Source organism: Columba livia, chromosome 11, assembly GCF_036013475.1.
Source record: "Columba livia isolate bColLiv1 breed racing homer chromosome 11, bColLiv1.pat.W.v2, whole genome shotgun sequence".
Taxonomy (NCBI): domain Eukaryota; kingdom Metazoa; phylum Chordata; class Aves; order Columbiformes; family Columbidae; genus Columba; species Columba livia.
In genome coordinates, this window is record NC_088612.1 from 10931847 (window position 1) to 10951537 (window position 19691).

The 19691-nt window shown below is 42.3% G+C and overlaps 1 protein-coding gene across 11 annotated transcripts in view; it reads right to left on the bottom strand.

Moving 5' to 3' along the window:
* DENND4A (DENN domain containing 4A) overlaps nucleotides 1–4381 on the bottom strand; it is a 46408-nt gene extending 42027 nt beyond the window's left edge. For 2 of the 11 annotated variants that reach the window (XM_065075940.1, XM_065075934.1), the window contains exon 1: nucleotides 3706–4155. The gene's annotated coding sequence lies outside the window, so the exon portion shown is untranslated. Of the gene's footprint in view, nucleotides 1–3554; nucleotides 3624–3705; nucleotides 4156–4362 lie in introns of those variants that run through there. The other 9 variants (XM_065075944.1, XM_065075939.1, XM_065075941.1 and 6 more) reach the window with 7 other exon arrangements.
* Nucleotides 4382–19691: the final 15310 nt, after the last annotated feature.

Here is a 19691-nt window from a genome sequence, read left to right on the forward strand (position 1 = left end):
TTCTCCACAATGTCCTCCCGGTACTGTTTCTGAGCTCTTTAGGGAACTACAAAGGACTTTTTCTGCATCATGGACTGCTACTAAAATGACTGCTATAGATCAAACCTCTCACCATCACTGACTCACATAGCTTTCACTGTACACTTTAATTTTGACTCTGTGCTCTGTGGAGGCACTTTATAAGCATATATACATGAGCAGAGTATCTCCAGATCAGTCATAGACCAAGATTCCAGACCAGGCATAGACTGAGGCTGGACTGAAGTACAGCAGAAAATATCCAAGGTTTACTATGCAATACAGCTAAGAATTGCATTCACTTTAAGTAATTACTTGGTCAGTACCACTGTTAGAAATTATCTGATTTTAAATAGTTGAACAATGGTGATGCATTCACTGTTTATACATATTCATCTCCAACCTGTTAGCTATCCTCAGCAAGACATAACTGGCTTTAGCTTTGCTGCTTTTAGTATGGCATAATATTTCCATCATGATTTGTGCTTGCAATAGCATTTATTCTTTATATACAGAATTGCTACATGAGGGAATTGACACCTTTTCTGTGCACCTGTCTAAGACCACCCAGCGAGACTACAGCAGAAGGATGAGGGACAAGAACAAGTCAGCCCTCCAAACCACATCTCTACCCTTGCTTTTTGTGCAAGCTCAACAAACTTTCTTCAAATGTGCTGCATCTTGACAAGGTTTGATTCTGGAGGGGGATTGTGGATTTCAATACATCACAGAGAAACCTGATGTAAATACTTCCTCTAACAAACAAGAGAATCATGCTGGAAACACACCAGTTCACATAAATTGCCTCATATTTTGTGAAGGCACTTAAACAGAAATTGTTTTGGTGTCTTTTTTGGTCCTTTCTCCCTCTTTTTAAGAAGTATTACAGTTTTTTTTCCAAGAAAATTCAGAACAAATCCCTTAAATCCACAGCTACAGAAGTATCAACACCTGAGCTACTGGAACAGTCTGTCAGACAGCAAGATACTTGGAAATCACCAGTACCTCGAACATTATGTTTAAATAAGGTTACAAGGTTACATTGACTTCTCTTTTTAAAAAAAATTCAATATAAATTGTGCAACCTTTTAGCCTCCAACTTTCTGGTCATGCTGACACCATATTTAAACAATAAGGTCAAAGTTGAGTAAAGGACAATGAATAGAAAGCGGACTTCTTACAAGTCTTTGTTTTGGGAGATATTTAAGATTGAGAAAGGTTCTGACTAAGTAGTTATAGTACTATTCCCCTTCCACAACCTGCTAGCATTCCATCATGAGCACAACTCTTTCTACAGCCAGTTATAAAAAACATTTCAACCTACTATGACTTGCAAAATTAACTCCAGTTGCTCAGAAGTATGATGGAAATTGAAAAGGGATGTTAAATATTTAAGTGACACTGCAAATTTCTTTTTTCACTTTTAAAACCTCAAGATTAACAGATCCCATTATTTCAGCTTGGTCTAGATATCATCTTCAGTGAAGAGTCACAAGACACTTTCCTCTAGCTATCATACACTACAACAGGAGTTTACCTAGAAATCAATAAACCCCTCAATGTAAAATTACCAGATTGGCTTCTGAACAGTGGTGCAGACATTTCCTTCGCAAGAGTGACACAGAACAGCAGCATTAGTTAGACACCTTCCTGAGACCTGATTCTCTTCAGAGCACCAGCTGGGCTCTGCTCTGCTTTCCCTTTCAAGCCAATAGCTTAAACAGGACCAGGTTATTTACATTGTTCCTAACGTTTGACCTGAATAAGCTACACTCACCTGAGCCCTATAGTATGTGCCAGGCTATGTCAATATTTATGCTTTTACTAACTAATAATTAACTCTGGCAAAGTAACTACGATATTGCTAATATTGCCATTAATGCATATAGAAATTCCATTAAGCTCCATATCGGTGTTATACCTAAGTAAAAAATATAGAACAAGTCATTCACCAGAAACCTGCGACCACACAGCTACAAAAAGTATGAAAACTCAAGCATATGAACATCCTCAATACTAGAAAAACATTCCTAAGCAAGCCTGCATTTAAAAAAAAAAACCAACAGTCATAGTGCCTTTTGGCTTACTGGTTGCAGAACCAGACTTTTGTGCTAATTTCTAGTAAATCCACTATTTAGAAGAGGCCATTGGGTAAAAGCCTGTTCTGTTCCAAAGGAGCAGAAGCTGCTCATAAACTTGAGGCAAGTACCTCATCCAGTTGGACCCTAATGCTCCCAGAATAAATAAAACATGTATATCACATAAGCTCTTAAAGCTATAGAAAGCTAAATCTTTTTTGTTGTGTTTATAAGGCTCCATGCAATTTTCCCCTTCCCCAAAAGCTAACCACAAAAATCCTAATGCTCTATTTTTGATAATTAAACCATTCCAATGCCAAGTAATTATTATGCCTAAAAAACTTAGCTTCATTTACCAAAGATGCAGTTCCACATCAGCATTCATTTTAAATGAGCTTACAGACTTCCCAATACTCTAAAAGCAAGTCTGAGTTACACCAATACTCTAGATATATAATTAAAAAAAAAAGATAAATAAAATAAAAAGGGGAGACTCCTACAAAGTAAGACTTGTATGCTACACACAGAAACCAGAAATAATCCATTTACTCCCCCTCGGCCTTCCTTGGCTACACTAACTCAATTAGTTTTCCTAAACCACCACAGATACTTGCCAAGATTAAATATTTGCATTTAATCATTCAGAAAGTGAAAGATTATATACTGTAATGTAACACTCTTTACGGAAACCTCTAGTTGAGCAACAGTTCCAGAAAAAATTGTGAAATGAAGTAAAAAGCTCCCCGGAACACCACACTTCTACTCAGCTAATTCAACAAAATATTAAACTTCAGAACTAAGTGCCAAGTCAAGACCTCATTTTTAGCAAATCGACATTCTCAGAGGCAGCAGATTTTTAAACACAGCCTGGTTGAAATTACTCCAGAATGGCCACCATCGCTAGGAAGTTATTAAACATTATCATCCCCTGGCCAGCAACTTATGCTATGTGCAGACGTCATGACAGAACTAAGATAAAAACGAACTTTTTACCATCACTTCCAGTGCGCCGCATTAACCCAGGCGCACATAACCTAGGCTTGCGGGAGCCAAAAGGGCACAAGGCTGGACCCCACCTGTGCAATTCCAGCTGACGCAGCACACGCTGCATGTTAAAATTACACATTTATTTGGGGAACACACACACACACGCCTCGGCCGGGTTTTCCCCGAGCAGCTCCTGCCTCTGTAACATGGCAGGTCAGCCCGCAGCGCTCCGCCGCCCTCAGGGCCGCCCGCCTGCACACGCCGGGCAGGGGCTGAGCCCCTCCGGCCCGGCCATCGCCGCGGCGGGGCCGACGTGGAAACGGAGAAAGTTTCCCCCCCGCCTCCCACCGCGGCCCAGCCGAAAGTTCCAGCCGCTCCCGCGCTCCCCTCAGCGCCTCACCCGCGGGGCCCCCGCCCGGCACTGACAGCGGCGGGCGGGCGGACGCCCGTTCCCCGCCGGCCCAGGCTCACCATAACGCCTGCTCCGCGATCTCTCCTCGGAGAAACGCGCACACGCACACACACACACACACACACACACACACGGTCGTCCTCCGCCCCCTCCCCGGCGCCCCACCGCGCTGACAGCCCGGCGCGCTCCCTCGCCGCCCGCAGCCCTCACCTCAGGCGGGGGCCGCGCTCCCCGGGCCAGGGGGCACGGCCGCCGGTGCCTCCTGCCCCTGGGGACGAGGAGCGGGAGGGTGAAGGGAGGTAATGGGGGGGTAAAAGCGCTCGGTCCCTGGGCCCTTATCTCATCCTAGCGGAGCCCGACTCGCCTTCACCGCCTCCCCGCCGTGTGGGCGTCTCAAACGGGATCCCCCCTCCCCTCCGCACCGCCTCCTCGTGCCGCCATCTTGGCTGTCACGGGGGTGGTTGGGGAGCGGAGCGGAGCGGGTCGGGCGCCGACTCGTGATCGCGGGAACGCGGCCACCGGGTCCTGCTGCTCCGCGGCGGGAGGCGGTGAAACCTCAGTCCCGGCACCCCCGCGCTGCTAACGGCCGTATGCGGCTGTCCCGCTCGCCTCTGAGGGCTCCCTCTCACAGGGCGGGTCCGGAGGCCGCCGCCTCCCGCCTTCCCTCCTCAGGGAGCGGCGAGGCGCCGGCGGCTCCGAACCGTGAGGGGGGAGCAGGACCCCTTCAGTGAAACCCCCTCTGCACAGACCACGGGCTCGGCTCTACCCCCACACTCCGCCCTACAGCGTCTCCCGCCCATTGGCACCACCTTTTAATTTAAACACGAATTTAATCTCCGGGCCAAATATGCCGGTTTTTTCGCTCACCTGCGGCGCCCGCCGGCAGGACCCGGAGGAGCTGTCGGCTGTCTGGAAAACAAGGGAGGAGAGAAAAGGAGGGATTTTCTGCAGGCTTGATGTAACCCGCACCAGGTTGTTGCATCAAAGACTAGGAGAGAACCCGAGACAAAAATAATCTTTTAAGAGCGTGGGGCTAAGATTAGTGCGGCGTGTCAAGATGTTGCTGAGGACAACAAAATGAGCCCTCCTGCTTGTACCGACGCACAAATACTACTTTTCTGGAACTCTGTTTGAAACCCTCTCTTTCAAAGTTTTATACCCGTGCGCTATTTTTGAAGTGATGTTTAGGGATAGGCTCCGACCATACAATTTTGGCTTTGAATTCAAGCTTCACTAGGTTCTGGATGTTTGGCTTAAGAGTTTAAATGTGGCTCATTATCAAGAGACAAAAAATCATATCCAGTTCTCATTTTGGACTGTAAATGCTTAAGTATGTTAAAACCTCCTGTATTGGTTTACCTCATCCCTCTGAAAAATCCGACCAAATATAAAAGCAAAAAGTACAAAATATGACCTTTTTTTCCCCTCCAAGGCTCTTCTCAACATGACTGTTGATAGCAGAAATCCTGCCTCCCATGTAGAAAATGGAGCAGCTGACACAAGCCGGTGTCTACCCAGGCAGGAGCACCCGTGTGCAAGCCTGCACATGCAGCCACAGCTTCGTGCTGCCAGGTTTGATATTTGTGAGCTGAGCCTGTCTCTTTTTTTCTCAACAGACAGCATACTGACTAAGGAATGTGTCAAAGCGCCGTCCCAGGCAGGGACTACAGGAACAACATTGCCCATTCCTCGTATTTCTAAGTAAAAAGTGTTTCTAGCCACACCCATAACAGCGTTTTCTCTCTCAATATACAGTAAGTGAGAGATCCAGAACCTCACTACTTTTTGCAGCACGCTGGTCTGCATTCTGTAGCGAGCCCTTAGATTATATCATATACTGGTAGAAACTTTTCTAAATTCTTTGACAGTTTCTGGTATATTTTAACCCTGGAAATGTTTTTCAAATAAATAACAATAATTAAGTCCATCTTCTGGCTCGTGTTAGTAATTTTGATATTCAAGCTATTCTCTGCTTTCTGCCCTTGCTAGTTTTTCATGTAGGCATAATTTTTAGGCTTCAGTGTTAACATCCAAGATTAATGAGTCCGTTCCTACTTCTGAGAGTATTTTTTCAGCTGCCTGTAAAATCTCCATACTGATGTACAAATAGTTCACCTCGCAGAGTTTGAGTTCATAACCATTAAAATATTCTTGACTATTTATAATGGAAATTTTGGTTTTACAGAAACGTAATTCTTAAACATTCTGTGGCGGTTTTAATACTTTTCAGGTCACATCATAGGTAAAACTTGGCGTAGATGTCTTTGATTTACTGTTTGTTCATAGCCCAACCTGTTTATTTCCCTCCACCATTTCTGTCCTTCTAGGACTTATCTGCATTTAATTACTTATTGTGTCAATGTCAACAAATAGCAGTTGGGAATGCAGATCTCACCCTGCAAGGCGTGATAAAAACACCAAACAAAATAGTTTCAGCCCAATCCTGCCCTCACAACTAACACAGCACTTATCTCTGTCCTGTCTTTCTTGTTCTTACATCTCCCCCTTCTTCCCACCCTGTCCCACCAAACCTCCTCTGCTTTCTCTCCCTGACCTACCTGCTACTCATTCTCTCTCTCTTGGCTGTGCAACACCTTTAATTGCAATATTAAATTTCATTATTAGCTTGTCATCACCTTTATGAAGTCACCTTTCCTGACTCAGATCGAGCTGCAAAGCTTTCCTGTGTAAGGTCTAGAGAACAAGTCCTGTGAGGAGTGGCTGAGGGACCTCAGGGTTCAGCCTGGAGAACAGGAGCTGAGGGGAGACCTTCTGATCTCTGAACTGCCTGAAAGGAGCTTGGAGCCACGGGGGGTCAGGCTCTGCTCCCCAGGAACAAGCACCAGGAGCGGAGGAAACGGCCTCAAGTTGCACCAGGGGAGGTTGAGGTTGGATCTTGGGAACGATTTCTTCCCCAAAGGGCTGTTGGGCATTGGAACAGGCTGCCCAGGGCAGTGGTGGAGTCACCATCCCTGGAGGGGTTGAACAGCCATGGAGATGAGCTGCTCAGGGACACGGGGTAGTGTCAGGGCTGGGTTAATGGTTGGACTCAATGATCTTAAAGGTATTTTCCAACCAAAATGATTCTATGATTCTATGATCAATAAGTATAGTGCTGTATTTATTACTCAATAAGGGGCAGTGCCAGTGAATAGCATTACTGTGCAGATTTACTGTGTACCCAGCTCCCGCAGGCTCATGGCACAGAAATGTGTCCATGTGTCAGTCAGAGCCTTTCCCTTCATGGGGACTTCAGCCCCACGTATACTTCAGCCCCATGTATACAGATACCAACCCCAAGATCATTAAATCAACACAAGTCTTCCCCTTAGTTTCAGGTAGTGTTGGATCAGATTCTTCTTGTGCACAGTAAGTTAATTAAACAAGTTAACAGCTGCATCAAGCATGCTAAATGTGGTATTCTGCTGCCTGGCGTGTGCAGGGTGGAGCACTCTCAGCCAGATTTAGCCTGCCCAGGAGTGCAGCTGGGGAGATGTGCAGGGTTTCTATGGCCTGGCAACCACAACCTTTTTTTTGTTCCATGGTGCAACCCTACATTTCCAGCTTGTGGCACTAAAGCCATTTTCAAAGTATTGGTTTAGCTTATTTTAAGTGCATTTTACGTATGGGTAAACTCAAGCAAGGCAGAGGACAAGTGGCAGGTGGTCAGTGACTAAGCCAGGAATGGAAGGGAGAACTTCCCTGTCCCAGGACATGGTTTTAGCAGAGTTTGTCCCAGGATTGAAATTTGACTATTTATCATTCATAAGGCTTCAGCATTGCTCAAAAACCCAAAAAAGAAGATATTACTATTCACAGTATTTCCTGGCAGAGACTGGCTTCCATAGGCAAAACCACTTCTGTATCTTAAGTATGCAATTTGGGGCTTAATCTGTTCATTTTCTTACCAGTTTCGTTCCTTTTGAATGCTCTTGGCTGTGCTATGTGCACTGTTCCTTGACATCTGTGGGAGGAAGAATGTGGCTCCAAAAGAACCCAACAGAACATCTTTCAAAGAGATATGGCATATCTGTAACCCGGGTAAAAATAACTCTAAAGGTAATGATAATGGATAATTATAAACCATGTAACTGGCAAAACAACACTGCATTTCAGAGCATGAATTGCTTTACCCTGTCAGTAACCCACTTTACGGTGCAGTAATGGATCGACATCCAGAGGGTTACACAATGAAATGGAGCCTTTGGCAAGCTGGAATCACACTGGAAATGAAGCAACATCTTTGTGGGGTTTTTTTAAATATGCATATTTGAAAATCTGGAACTTATCCCTTTTGACATAAAGAGACCGTCCCTGATTGGATTGATTAAATTCTAGGACAGATTATGAAATAATGAAGTACTTAAATATTATGATGCAGCAGTACAACAGTGCAGTTACCTTTCCTTTCACTGCTTCAAGTATAGTATTTCTGAAAAGGTTTTTGTACTCCAGGGAAACTACTGATTATAAATTATAAAAGAAGTGATAGAATATAATGCATATATGCAGGAAAAAAAAAAAAAAAAAGGTTTCAGACCCTCCTCCAGATAAAGAACTTACTGGAGCAGCTAAAAATATGGGGAAATGAAGTGAACACAGGGCCTGATCCAAAGGCCACTGAACACAGCAGAAGCTCTGCAGGGGGGGATCATGAGGTGTCAGAGTCATGTATGTCATGAGTTACAACTCACAAAATACAAATAAAGAATACTGTTGTATGTGAGTAAGGATAAAGTCTAATTGCAGTATCTAGGCATTCCACTTGGATAAAATGAACAGATTTTTCTCCAGCAGGTAGATTTCCTCAGCAAGGATTTATTGCCAGTATTTATGTGAGAGTTCGTAGTCCCAGAAACACAGAAATGCTGTGAAACAAAAAGGAAATACAACGTGTCCAAAGAGAAGACCCAAACATCTCCAAGTCATTTCTATAAATAAAAATCTGATGCAAACTTGTCATCATTTCCCTTTCCAGTGCTGATTTGCTTCCTCAGGATTTCAGACTGTGCATCTGAGAATTTAGACTGTGCATCCTGAAGTTTCCCTCAGTGAAGGCTAAAACTATTCACAAGGCATTGCAGCAACTATCAGGTATTGAATGATAAGAGGTGGCTGTTGGTATTAATTGGTGAGAAAACAGTTAACGTTGTGCTTTGCTGCATTGCTGCATGTAAGGTTATCAGATAAGTGATGCCATTCCTCTTCTGTCGTCAGTAGGCAAATAAATATGTACAGCTGGAATTTCTGGAATAGCTTTCCCTGTAGACACTGGAAGCTCCGAAACAAATATTTGCAGTGGATTTTTTGGGAAAGGGTTGCTTGTGGATGGCCCAAGTCCTAATGCATGTACCAAAACCAACCTGTTGTTCCAGCACTGATCCATTTCAAGCATTGCTCTCATCGGTAAAGCAAAATAACAAAAGCCTCTCTTTGTGGAGTAATATCAGGAAGGAAATTATGCATGCAGATTTGCCAGCAAAAATACCAGTCTCGGGCTGTAAATGTACAAATACTGCTGCTTTGTTGCTGTTTTCAGCAGCCCTTGTACCCTTAGGGGTGAGAGTAAGGACTGAACTGCTGTTGCTGCTGCTCGTGCATCAGCCGTAACCGTTCGATTTGGTCCCATGCTCTTTGGCCTGTCTGGACGTGATTTCTGCAAACAGCAGGCTTTTCTCTGGATCCGTCCCATTCATCATCCGGAGTCACACCGCCTGATACTACAGTGCTGCGGGTACCTTCTCTCACATCAGATAGAAGCACACTTGCCTTCACTAAAGGTCTCAATTCCTTAGTTTTTGCACTTTTATTTACCTTCAAATCATGCCTAAGCCAAGTAATTGCACTCCATGCATCTAAACATTCCCCGCAGTTTTATCTGACTAAGATACTTACTTCAGGCACTAAACTCTTGTGTAGTCCTGCTGTTTAAAGTTTTTGTATTTTGTTCTAGAGATCATTTATATAATGATGGGTTAAAGTGAAGTATATCTGTCAGCTAACCACTTCTCAGGAATACTATTCGGCTTAATTAATGTTTGTAGAACACCACTGAAATTCTCAAGAGAAGCAGCCATAGAAGTGCAAAGGATTACAACTACTTTAAAACTATCTAATTTTTGAGATTCTCCAAGTAAACAACATCTCCAAACAACATTTGAGATTCTCCAAGTAAAACTGATTTATTTGATTCTCAGACAAAAAACATTCTGAAATCTGGATTTGTATTTACTGCTACCACTATATGATAAAATTGCATTTTTATTTTCTGATATCCTTTGATATATCCAGGTACATAGCTTGCTTTAGTTCAGGAAACACTGTCCAACATACGTAAGTCAGGTTAAAATAAAACAAACCACCAAAATAACTACATTAATAAACTCAAAGACAATCCACATCACCATTTGCCTTTAATATACTAAGTATTTGATCCATAAAGCTTGTCATTAAAATTATGGGATGATTTCCGTACTTATTTATAAGACATCTCATTTACATAAATAGTCATTATCTGGAAATAAACCCAGGTCATTAAAATTCAGAAAACTGCCAAGTCAGACTGAGATTAGTCAAGATGTACCAAAGAGATTTGCGAGACTCCCTGTTTGAAACTGTTCTGAGAGAAAAATCTCTGCTCCCGAACAAGCTTAAACAGGACACTGCTTTGGAAACACAAGCAGCACTTCATCCACATGACATCACCAAACAGAACAGTTATTTTGGATGGTGAGAAAACATTGGGTCACTCCTCTCACTAACTGCCATGGAGGCTTTCCAAGAAAATGCATCTGACACGTCTGCACTGAAAATCTGACCCAGATTATAGCCGGTGTTCTCATAACACAGCTTTTCTGAAACTCTACAGCATTTCAAAATACATTTCAAAACAATTCTTTCTTCCAAAATATTTTCAGTACTTACAGTACTTCCAAAATTTTGCATCCAGCCAGTAAAAACATGCAGAAAAGAAAAAGAAGAAAAACATGGCACTTCCATGTTTCTATTTGCAAGCTAGACCTGTCACTCCTCAACTATTAGCTAGAGAGCCACAGGTCTTTAAAAATGTGTCCTGGTTGACTAAAAGAATGCATCTCAGTCCCTGCTGTCAGTGCTTTTGTCACTCAAGATCCAGAGTGTTCATTATTAGAATTTTTTCTGTGTAAACATAAAAGCAGCAATTTTAAAAAAGCAACAGCTACAGAATATATATGAAAAATTCTGCAATTGCTCTGTTAAGTCAGACTTGTGTCTGCCCTTTTTCAGCACAAGATACTTCTTTGAGGTGTAAGTGAAAGCCTGCTGGAGGAAGGCGATACACCATGATCTACCCTGTTTGGACAATTTTCTTACTGATTTCTAGAGAATGGAGGCTGGCTCGAGTACTGAGTCATGAGGATTTCATCTCAATGTAGATATTTTTAGTATCTGTTATTTTATCTTGGGTACTTTTAAAATCTGTATCACTGCCCAATTTCTCTCCTAATTATCTGAAATACTTTTATTCTATAACTACTTCGGAATGTTCCCTCATATTATTACAACTCCTGGCCTTATTATTTTGGGTCCTAATTATGCTCATCTATTGATTTGGTTAGGTAAGAGTGTGCTTGTTTAAAATGTGAGCAACTGCTGAGCAACAGGGACAAAACAAAGAAATGACATGAAATCTCACTGGTGAGTCACTGTGAATATAGGTCAGACTGAGCTTCTGCCCTTCTTTGAGCTCTCTGAGGGTTTGGTCCAGGGAACCCCGAACCTCAACACACCTCTCGTGCGGTCAGAACTCAAAATGATGTTTTATTCTTTTGCTGTAACAGCACTGCCACTTCAATGTGAACATTTAGAGATGAACGCTTTCATAGCAACTGCTCCACAGCCTGGAGGTGATGGAGGAGATGAGAGTGGACACGAACCAAAGCACCTTGAGAATAAAATACAAAACCTATTTGTTTAACCCAAGCTGTCCCAAATCATACTATGGATCTGGTCAGTTTCATCCGCTTAAGTCTCAAAATCCATGTGCCGATAGCAAAAGAGGGAGAGTGACCTATCTGATTCATAGCTGGGGAACACCCTCTGCTGCAGCAGTAGGGAGCCCTATATGAGGGAAGAACAGTGGATTAATTAAACTGTTTGATCACCTCCTTGAAAACGTATGACCAAATGTTGATGCAATGGAAGCAACCCAAATTATTCTATCATTCACATAACCAAGTTTGCATTTGACTCATAATGACAGCACAAAACTATCTTAAATATATGGCAATTTTTAAAAACTACGGTCTGACTCTTAACACAAAAAAGAATACTTCCAGTATAAATAATGAGACTGGAGGAAATGTCTCTGGCAAGTCAATTTGTTCCATGCTGCTGATGGTTCCTGTTAGTGACAACTTCTTTTTTTTCAAGAAGGAAACAATGGAAAACAGATGCAAAAGCATTTACCAGAAGACCAGGGAATGGAAGCTTTTCCAAAATGTCAAGTGTGCAGAGTAGAGTCAATTTAAAAGAGAATTAATTATTTAAACTGAATTAATTTAACTAAAATGAAGCCCTGTAAAGCCATTTCACCCATGCTGCTTCTTCCTGTGCTACCTCTTACAGTCTAAATACTGACCTCTGTTTTCAAATATTTCAACTGAAAAAAGGCCTTACCCAGTCATAGTAACAATATGTTGCTTTTTGAATATATTTACTGCATCCTTTCCAGGAACCTGCCCAAAGAATTTTGCTCACCACCTCCACATTCCCAGCCTCAGATCCAAACTCATACAGATTTAATCCCTGGGTCCCCTTTTTTCTTCCAGCTTTGTACTTCTTGTGGTGTTTTCCCAGGTGCTTCAGGCAATTTCCATTGCTGCATTCATCAACTCCATTTTTGCCTGCAAATCTGTTCTTTGCATAAAGTCCCTCACATCTTCATTTGCAACTACTTTTCTCTTTTGCTTCGTATGTTGCCGTGTCATCGCTTGCTTTTGGGTAAAGAAAGGTGACTGAATTTTAGGTCTACAGCTTTCATATGGAAGTTCATTTTCTCAAAAGAATACATATATATAACCTACTTCCCCTGGAACCAATTGTCCCAAAGTGCTTCATTTCCTTTGAGGACACGGGCCTTAATGCCATAATACCCCAGATTTTACCAGTAGAACAATGACTCAAGGAACCACTGTGCTCACTATCTGCATTTTCCAGGTCAACGCAGATTTGCAATGCCATCAACATCTTAAAAGTGGCAATAATGGTTACTTAGTGCTCTTTTTCCTTGAGAGCATTAAATGAAAGGAGGCAAACACCACTGAGCCATTATTGCTCTGAAACCTTTTGTTTCCCGCAGGAATATCTGTAACCATGTTCACCAGTGGTGGGTCAAAGCTGCCACTTTTGGGTTCCAGTGTCAACAGGAATCATTCCCAAACCATCCTTTTCTGTTGCTGTTAAGACCTTAAAGCACAAACATCAGTACTAGGATTTATGTAAACTTCTTTATTTCTTCTATTTCATGAAGGAAAAAGAACTCCTGTCTATTAAGCAATAAAGTTAATCGACTTGGGTCCTACCTGGACAGGGAATGCATATAAATTTAAATGCATCAGTGTGAAAATCAGTCTCATGAAACCAGCTCAAAGCCCTGAAATAGATTTAATAATGCTTTAACACTTGCATATAGTCATTCATACTAAAATTATAATTTACAGGAGCTCATAATGAATATAAATAGGAATTAAAATAGCTGAGGTGCAACAAAAAATGTTTAGGGTAAATGATTTTTAAATTGGCAGTTAAGAACTCTCTTCTGTAGCGTATTCAAGGCCTCGGAGGACTAGAGTTGGTTGAGATATACCACTCCTTATTTCATGGTGTACTAGAAAAAACATATAAAACTTGAACACACGGGGGCCAAACTAACATCTTCACTCTGCCTGTTATACAAAGGGATGTGAAATGGTTGGTGAAGAATTTCACCACAGAAATGTCACCCAGCAGAGGCTAATTCACCCTTTTTTTTTTTTCCTGAAGCCTAAAGCTGGTACCTAACATCACCATTGGTGTAAGATAAATGTGTTGTATGGACTCCTCCTGAACAACCATCCCAGTCAAAAAGGCAGGTCAAACTGCAAAGGCCAATGACCAACAATTCATTAATGATATTTAAATTAACCTTTATAGAGCTGCAGTAATGCAGTACTTCTTGAATTATTTTGTACACTGTCATTTTCTTGTCATGCGAGGAAAATGACTAATGTACATATGGAAAAAATTGAGGGAGTTCTTAGAAACCATAATATTTGCTCGATCATTCATAACCAAATACGTAAAGAACGATTCAGCATATCGCTATTGCGCAGCTTGTGTTGGATCTCCATAGTTACCCTTGGCATAACAAGTACAAAACTGAAGTGTCTTTGCAGGGCTGATAAGCAGACAGGAAGCAAATGAACATCTGCTACAGCTTTAGATGGTTTTGCCTTCAGCGACCGCTGAAAAACTTCAGGCTCTGCATTCCATGTACGCCTGGCTTGGCCTTTGACACCAGCAGCTGCTGCACAGGACATGTAAAATGTTATACCTACAGAAAAGGAGGTGCATTATTTTGTAAAGGAGTATTGGGATATTTAATGGGATTTTTTTCTTTCCATTTTGTCTACAAACACTGGACAGCAGACGCTGCAGATGGAGTTATCTCCTGAAGGTCAACCACTTCCTATTTTACAATTATGTTTTTTTTCGAACGTTCTGTTTTCCTTTCCAAAACTGCTTTGTTTTGCTTTGTTTTGTTCTGTCTTAAACACCAGAAATAATCGCACCGTATACTGAATAGCAGTTACAATCATCATCATCATTGTAAGGAAACGGTGTACTTCCCTGAATCAGGGCTGGGGCTTCCAGTCCGGACAATCTGTCTTCTTGTAGCATGACAGCATTTCTATAGTGTGGACAGCCAAGGAACAGAGTTATACAAAATAAATAACAAACAATTTAGGGCCAACTATTTCTTTGTTTAAAGAAAGAGCTGTCAAACATCATGTTTTAAAAATGACAGTGCAGATTCTCTGCTTGTGTATACACAGGAAACCTCTGCTCCAGTCATTTCAGCAGTTCTGCACCTACATCATATTTCTATTTGCATGGAAAACCACTAACAGAGAACAACTGAGAGCAGCACATTTCTTAGAGTATTGAGGCCCATGTACTGTAAATGCTTCTTTAGGTACTTCCTCTGAGATTGTAAGTTTGCTTAGGAAATTACAACAGTTGTGATGAAATCGGATTTATCCGTATATGGTAGATCCTTTGGGCCTGATGCAACGAAATGAAAATGGGTTTCAGAGTAACAACAAGAAAGATGAAGACATTACTTCAAGGTTATGTAAGTGTAACCAAGAAGAGAATTTTGTGCAGAAATTCTGTGTTCTGTGCTTTGGAGTCATACGCAGTTTTTTTATATGCTCTATTCTTACACTGCAGATGGATGCTGCTTTGCCAGAAAATAAATGAAATACAAAGATGACTTCAAACATTTGCAGGAGTCATGCTGACACTCAAAATAAACCTCAAGTAACTTTCCTAGTGAGATCATAAAAGCGGAGACGCAGTGATCAAAGAAAGTGAAAACAAGACTCTTACTCTGTCCCTCATACAAGATGATTTCTCTATCTAGGACCAGGAGCTCACCTGGCACAGAGATGTTCTGATAGTCCACAAATGCAGTGTATGAGATGGATACTTTGGCAGTATTTAGTTAGTTAAATATGGGAATATCCACAAAGACAATGGACTTTAATCCTTGAGACTGGAAAATTACTGTCTCAGGTTATCATAATTGTAATGTAATAATAATGTTAATAATAATAGTAGTGATGGTGATAGTATATTCATTTTGGTAGAGCCCTACCATAATCCAAAGCATATTGCATTTGCTCTGAAGAGTGTACTCTAAAACAGGTTAAGAAAAAGAAAAATACTGAATGAATTTGTACTAGTGGGAAATATCTTAATAATTCTGTGATTTTTGAGGGGGTTGTTTGTATTAAGCCAAAAAGAGGAGCTGGGCATGAAAATAGGCTATATAAAGCAGGAATGGCTGCATTATTTGCAGGATCATAATGCTATTGTCTTCTGGATTTCACAGGGAACTGAATTTTTTAAACCGTATTCATATTAGAATAATTAAATATCTGTCTCGAACTGTGTGCGCATTGCATCTAACCAGCTTGGAAACAGGCCAGAACTTGAAGCAATTTTTAGGAGAACTGCAGAATCAATACATCAATTCCCATTAATTCGGTGTCAGAGGAAACAAATGTGTACCTGGCTGAAGCGTGTGCATTCCCTGCAGAGACTTACTAAACCAGGCATCTCTCTCTGCCTTCCTTCCCTGTGCCCTCCAAACATCAGAAACCAGGGTCAGGATGTTGGAAGGCTGGTCTGTCTCCAAAATCTAATTAAGCCAGTTTTAGTAACCCAGTGTCCTGGCCAAGTTATACACAAACTCTAAATCCAAGCCAACTCAAACTCTACCCCATCCCTGCACCAAGTTCCTTGTTGCCCCTCTGGTGCTCCAGTCCCTCCAAAATACATCTCTAGGGCTGAGAACATCTAGGCAAACTGAAATGGGCCTTCTTTCAGTCTGTCAGAGCCATAATGTTATAAATAAGAGCAAATAAATCGATTTTGAGCCAATCAATCGATTTTATTTAGCAAGCGGTAATTAGGCAAAACAGCGCTGGGTGACCGGGGAAAGCTCAGTTCCGCCAACAGGCACACCACTCAACTTTTCGTGTGTGCTTATATATGTTATAAGCTCGTTCACATGCTGGGAATTTCCGTCTCTGGAACTTTGTTATCTGTTGCACCATCCGGGCGCTCTGTTATCTGTGGCACCATCCGGGAGTCCTGTTATCTGTGGCACCATCCAGGCAATCCAGTCATTGGCTTAACTACTACTACAAGGTTCTACAAAATATAATCAAACTTGCACAAGCGCAGTTACTGCTTACAACAATATGCATAATACAATTGAATCCTACTCGATTTGTTCAACATTAACAATTTTGACCATCACTTATTACAATAAGATGTAACTCTGCACAGTGGTGAGACAGTATTAATGACTAATCGTAACTGAGAGTGCATTTTCAACCACCGAGCTCCATCAAATGTGCTGTGCTCCAAACATCTTGCACATCTTGCTCACTGCACAGCTGGCTACTGAGAAAAATCTTGTCCCAGAAGGTTTGATCAAGCACAAAAAAAGCATTTTTAGCATCCAAAAGGTGCATGTACTCACAGAGCTGAGAGTGCAACCTGTCTGACCGCAGCTTTCCAGAGGAAGGAGCAGAAAAGAGGCAATGAGTGATGGGTTTAGCTCTCATGGAAGGGGATCCCTGCTTGGAATACCAACACATCTTTTCAGTCTCTCTCATTGTGACTGTTTGTGCTTTTATCAGATTTTCAGTTTGCTTCTTAAGCTACGGGACCAGATGGCTCCCATGCATAATGCACTGAATCATGGCAAGGCTTGAGGTATTTGTTATGTATAACAGCAAACGTGCTGGACCACGTTGAACTCACAGCATATGGTGCACGCTACATATGGATGGTACTACAGCAGGTATCTATATATACATGCAGTCGGAAGACTGGAGTATCTTTTCTTCTTGCAGGTTGTCAGGAAAATGACTGTCATACCTTCAACACAAATATTAATAGCAAGAAACAGAGGCAGCACAGTGACACATGGTGCGGGGCAGATGCTTGTGCTTCCCGCAATGCGCGATGCCTGATGGCGAGGAATCCTGATGTGCCAAGGACAGGAGGCTCTGGTTCCCCCTCTGATTTCCCCTTGCAGTTTGTGATAAAACTGGTGCCCGGTGCTTATTGACACAGCCAATACCTGTGGCCAGTACTTCTGGCCATGAAGCACCTTGTGAAAAGGCGATAACCTCGTTGTTTGAGAGCGTCTTTGCCTCTGGCGTTGTTTAAATAGAAAACAAAGCTGATTTTCTCTTCACTTGCCTCATGTGGGTCTGGGGTAAATTCAAAATGTGGCACCCCTGTGAAAGTAGAGCCAACAGAAGGGGTATTTGCAAACGCAAAAATTGCTGCTCAGCGGAGGGTAAGGCTGTGGGGTTTATAAAGTGGTTTGTGCTTCAGTGACAAGACCATAAAAATCACCCTGTAGTTGTCCCTCGCTGATATATCCCGCAAATACCCATTTCTGAGCACTGAAAGACACTGAAATAATCAAAGGTGGAGTTGAGATACCCGGGACATGGCTGTTTCAGAGAAGTCTAGATTGCTGTGCTGGGACTTGGTGCAGGTAGCACATCCCAGGTAGATGAGGAATGTCCCAAATAGCACAACCTGACACGGTGTGTGTGCCTAGGATTGCGCAGGGAAGGAGCACCCGGGCAGCTGGCCGCTTTCCCATGGCCAAGCTCCACCCCAGGTATTTTCTGAGATGAGAAAATTATCCTCTGGCTATTTTTCTTGGTATGTATTTGACATGCCCTCTGTGTTTGGAACGACAGGACACCTCATCCTGGCCTTTGCAGACAAGCGCAAGCGCTGGCAAGCAGCGGGACACTCATCAGGAACTGGAACAGGGACCAGGAATGTCAAAATCGCAGCCTGATGAAGGTTAATGCGTGTTGCCACCACCTTTGAGGTCAGCATTGGGCTCACTTTAGCAGTCCTATAAATAGCTGCCCCAGGTTGACCGAGAAGAGGATTTGGCTCTGATGGATCTTGTTTAGCATTCCCGAGAGAGGAAAGCAGATTCTTTTTGTTTTTCTCTTCCAGCCTCTAACCCTGAGTCGGTCTCTGTGGGGGACATTAGTGGCATTTGCCACTGTGAGCCAGATGTCCTGCTGTGTTGCACAAACCGTACATACACATTTCTCCACCCTGCAAACCCAGACATAATTCCACTAAAGACTCAAAACTAATTCTTCACTGACAGAACTAGGGAAAAGCACTCAAACCAACCTTCAGCCTAATTGCTTGAAAACAGTAGGACACCTAGTGGATTTACAGGGAATATCTTTGGGATTCTGAGCAACATTTTGTCATTTTCCTGGCAAAACCAACTATGAACATATTTACGGAGGAATCATTGAAATATCAGGGTTTCTGTTTAATAAATTAATCTTGTTATAGCTGCTACAGCCTCCAGTTTGTCTGAAGAAGTTATTGCAACCTATAAAAATCCAACTAGTATCATTTGAATGACTTGGAAAAAAAATAATTACAGGGAACTGGATGTTTCCCAAACTCTGGGAACAGGAGGAGGGGTGTTCTGCCGGATCAAAGCCATCCCAGTTGTTCCATCTGACAGTTCTCTAATGATCTTAATGAGCAAAGTTTTATAGTGTCAGCCTGGCTCCCTGGATAATTGTGGAGCTTCATGACGAGCATCGCCATGCTGAGCACAGCCAGCCAGCCCTGTTCGTTGGTTCAGCAGTGAATGAACTGGCCACTGAAATCAAACTGCCTTCTCCATTCCCCGGGGCTGATCTTCTGAATCCAAATTGGAAGATAATGGGATGTGTGACCATGCTTGCACTGCTGTTGTTGACATTGTCTTTGTCTGGTTACAACACTCCCACTAAATACACCAACATCAGGCAGATTTTGGCCCTAGATAGGAAGTAAAACCCTGTGGCAGGGTGTATGAAGAGGAAGAAGATTTTGAACTGTGCCTCAGACATTATATCTTGGCCAGCAGTTATCATGGAGCTGCCAGTATTATCTTGCTAATATGTCTCTGGAGGCAGCAGACACAGACAAGGAGATTTGTGTCGCGTCCAGAATGGATGCAGGAAGCTGATGATGTCATTTTGACAGTCATCACAAGAAACACCAAATCATCGGGTCTCTCACATTCAATTCCCGCTCCCAAAGTGTGCTGAAAATCTTCCTCTCTGCTTACCGTAATATCGGACTAGTGAAAAAATGACTCCAGAAGATGGTTAATTTTTCTAGAGTTGCTCCCTTCCCACTCCTTCAGTGCTAGAGATCCCTAGAGAACAGCAAAACCAGGGTGAGGTTTGATTTTGGATAGGTCCCCATTCAGACCCAGGTATTTTTTTACTCCAGCTCCAGGATTGGCAAAGAAAAGGCTGACTTATAGAAAATAATTTTGATTTGGTCAATTTCTTCTTATTTATTTATCTATTTATTTATTTTCC